Source organism: Pristiophorus japonicus, unplaced genomic scaffold (genome assembly GCF_044704955.1).
Source record: "Pristiophorus japonicus isolate sPriJap1 unplaced genomic scaffold, sPriJap1.hap1 HAP1_SCAFFOLD_168, whole genome shotgun sequence".
Taxonomy (NCBI): Eukaryota; Metazoa; Chordata; class Chondrichthyes; family Pristiophoridae; genus Pristiophorus; species Pristiophorus japonicus.
The window spans coordinates 149,684-153,818 of record NW_027251362.1 but is presented as its reverse complement, the minus strand read 5'-3'; the positions used below and the strand labels follow the sequence as shown (position 1 = coordinate 153,818).

Genomic DNA, 4,135 nt, shown 5'->3' with positions numbered 1-4,135 from the left:
TCTCCAGCTCAAACTTCCTGCCAAACAGGTACTGGTGTATTTTTTTACAGCATATATCCATGCAAGCGCTTACTTTTATACCATCCCGTAGCCCCGTTCTGCCTGGGACAGACTTCTGGAGGCATAAGCTACCGGCCGTAACTGACCATTGGCATTCACATGCTGCAACACACACCTGACCCCATAGGACGACGCATCGTATGTTAAAACAAGTTTCTTACATGGATCGTATCACGTTAACAGATTGTCGGAGTATAACAAATGTTGTGCTCTATCAGAATTCCTTTCCTGGCTGTTCCCCCAGAACCATTCACGACCTTTGTGCAGGAGCACGTGTAGCGGCTTTTAACAGCGTGCTCAATTTGGGAAGAAAGTTAACAAAATAATTCAGGAGCCCCAGGAATGAATGCAGCTCCGTCGTGTTACGGGGACTGGGTGTTCTCTGGATCGCTTCCGTCTTGGACACAGTAGGTCTGATCCCGTCTGTTGCTACCCTCATCCCCAGGAATTCTACCTCTGGAGCTGGGAAGATGCACTTCAACTTTTACAATCGCAGACCTACCCGGTCCAGTCTGCGTAGCACCTCCTCCAGGTTGCAGAGGTGTTCTTCAGTGTCACAACCCGTGATGAGGATGTCGTCTTGAAAAACCACTGTCCTTCGAATCGACTTGAGGAGGCTTTCCATATTTCGTTGAAAGATAGCGGCGGCCAAACGAATTCCAAACGGACATATGTTGTACTCAAACAACCCCTTGTGTGTCGTGATGGTGGTCAGCTTCTTTGACTCACTCGCCAGCTCCTGGGTCATGTAAGCAGAGGTCAGGTCCAATTCTGAATAAGGTTTGACACCGGATAGCGTCGCAAAGAGGTCCTCCGCTCTCGGAAGCGGGTACTGGTCTTGCAGTGACACCCGATTGATGGTGGCCTTCTAATCATGACATATCATGACCGACCCATCCGCCTTGAGCACCGGCACAATCAGGCACACCCAGTAACTGAATTCGACTAGCGAAATGATGCCTTCCCTCAGCAGGCATTCCAATTCGCCTTCTATCTTATCCCGCATCACGTACAGTGCCACTTTGGCCTTTTGGTGTACTGGACTCACGTCCGGATTTCTGTGAATCACTACCTTGGTCCCCATGAAAGTGCCAATGCCTGGTTGAAATAGTGAGTCAAATTTGTCCAGGGCCTGTGAGCATGATATTCGCTCCACAGAAGAAATTGCGTTGACATCGCCCCATTTCCAGTTCATGACAGGAAGCCAACTCCTCCCAAGCAGTGCGGGACTGTCCCCTGGGACAATCCAGAGTGGCAAACTGTTCTCTGAATCTTTGTGGGTCACAACTACCGTGGCACTGCCTAGCACCGTAATGATCTCCTTTGGTTATGTCCGTAGCTGTGCATCAATTGACAATAATTTTGGCCTCCTGGCCTTGGACGCCCACAAATTGTCGAACTGTTTTATACTCATCAGGGACTGGCTGGTCCCTGTGTCTAACTCCATTGATACTGAGATGCCATTGAGGAGCACTTTCATCATTATCGGTGGCGTCCTGGTGTATGAACTGTACATGTGCTCCACATGAACTCGCTGAACTTCAGCTTCCAGCAATTTCCCCCATTGTCCCTTTGGCCTCGTAGGGCTTACATCGAGCCCGTCCTCCTCGTACATCAATGCGGCTGCAGGCTTCCTGCACATACGCAGCAAGTGACCGCTGACGTTGCAGTTTCTGCAGGTATATTGCTGATAGCTGCAAGCTCTGGCTGTGTGTTTGCCTCCACATCTCCAACATGAGCCGTTGTTGGAAACAAAGGTCCATTACCATTCGATCTTCTCTGACTGTCTCTGTAACTGTCCTTAAGCGCACCATTGACAGGTGTTGATGGCACCATTACTGGCCGCATTGTCCCTTGCGATGGCATGGATCACGATTCAGTTAGCCATTATCTCTGTTGAATTCCCACTTTGGCTTCGACTACATGCTCGGGCATGTCCGATTGACCCTGTCTGCCTAGAGAACTGTGTGCCACGTTAACAATGTTGACTTCCTGTCCATTTGCTGCATTTAAACCAACATTTTTGTCAAACATCATTCTGGTCTCTTCCTCCCCCGAAATAAATGTCTGGGCCATCAAAGCCGCTGTTTCCAGGGTCAAGTCTTTAGTCTCAATCATTTTCCTGAAAACCCCAGTGTGCCTGATGACCCAAATAAAAAAGTCTCACAGCATTTCCGCTCTGCATGCATCTGGGAACTTACATCGGCTCGCCGGTCGCTGGAGGTCTGTCATGAAGTCTGGAACACTTTGCCTTTCTCACCACTGGTGCATGTAAAACCGATGTCTCGCCATGTGCATGCTTCTCGCCAGTTTAAACTGTTCCCCGATCAACATACTGAGCTCTTCAAAATCTTTGTCCGCCGCCTTCTCCGGCACGAGAAGGTCCTTCATCATGAGGTAGGTCCTGGATCCACAAACCATCAGTTGATGAGCCCTGCGTTTGTTGGCCGAATCCTGTCTCAGCCATTCCTTACTGACGAAACTTTGCTGCAGTCTCTCAATAAACTCGTCCCAATCATCACCAACACAGTATCTCTCGTTTGTGCTGCTAGTGGCCACGCTCGGGTGCTTTAAATCCAAGTTTCTCGCCACCAATAATATGTCCTTACTCTGCAGTATAAATGCACACGAGGCCCATACTTGAGACAAGGTCACTCTGTGACCAGTAACCTTTATTAGCCAGCACTGAAGTGATGAAGGTGGGTGGAGCGTCGCCTTTTATACCTGAACGTCCAGGTTAGGAGCGTCTCCCAAAAGTTCACCACCTCGTGGTCAATATTCTCACGGTGTACAACTTAGGTCAGTTTATGCATGGGTTACAATGACAGTTGAATACATGTAACTGTCCCTCTTCCCTTTTCACAGAAGGACTCCCAGTTCTGGTCTCACTGCCGCCTTTGCGGGCGTTCGATCGACAATCTGTGAAACCCAAATTTTTCAAATATTGGGTTGGAATGTGTCCGTTACAGAATTAATGGGGATCGACTCTCGCCCATTACAGACAGTTTGAAATAGCACCCGAATTTAATCCAGCCTGTAACTTGCAAGGGACACCGGGAAAAAGACTAAATAAATTAAAACCTGTTAGCAAATCTTTGACCAATGGTGGATTTATTAACATAATCCGCTATTTTTAAAATTGTTGGCGGGTTTTTTAATTACAAATCGTTATTCTGACTGTTGGAGACAGTAATTTCGGCCCTACTTTCATTGGTGGGCTAAATAGACTGGTATTGGTTATCAGAAAAGACCAATGAAATTCATCTCGAAGCGATTAATCACAAGTTCGCTCATTGCATTTCCCCAGAAGGTTAACAAGGGCAGATGTGGGAGGAGTGTCTCATTATTTCTCTGAACATGTGGATTGTCTAGAAGAGGAAAAACCGGCGGTAAAGCTCGGCCCAAGGCCAAGTCTCGCTCCTCCCGGGCCGGATTGCAGTTCCCTGTGGGCCGTGTTCACAGGCTCCTGCGGAAGGGGAACTACGCTGAGCGTGTGGGTGCCAGAGCCCCGGTCTACATGCATGCTGTGCTCGAGTATCTGACCGGCTGAAATCCTGGAGCTGGCCGGCAACGCTGCCCGCGACAACAAGAAGACCCGCATCATCCCCAGACATCTGCAGCTGGCCATCCGCAACGACCAGGAGCTCAACAAGCTGCTGGAAAAGGTGACCATCGCTCAGGGTATGGTGCCGCCTAATATCCAGGCTGTGCTGCTGCCCAAGTATACCACCGGTCCGTCCAAGAGCAAGTAAAGCGGACAAGATTTAATCTGGTAACCCAAAGGATCTTTTCCGAGCCACCCACAGTATCAATGTAAGGGCAGGTTAATGCTCTCTGGATCACAATTGTCCCAGATCTAAATTAACATTGAATCTCTGCAATTAAGCGGTTAGTTTCCTGATCAGAAATGACCCTCAGACATTCTCGGTTATAAACTGGTCACTGTCGACAGATAGTGCAACAGGTTTGCTGTTATAAAATCGTGCTGCAAGATACCATGAATCATTTCTGGCCTGCGAGGCGGTAAACTTACCCCGATTGCGATGGCCGGGAATGGAAGCCGGGCCCACTGCTT

At 48.8% G+C, this 4,135-nt stretch overlaps 1 pseudogene; it reads left to right on the top strand.

Moving 5' to 3' along the window:
* Positions 1-3,430: 3,430 nt before the first annotated feature.
* On the top strand, positions 3,431-3,812 carry LOC139243300 (histone H2A type 2-A-like; annotated as a pseudogene).
* Positions 3,813-4,135: the final 323 nt, after the last annotated feature.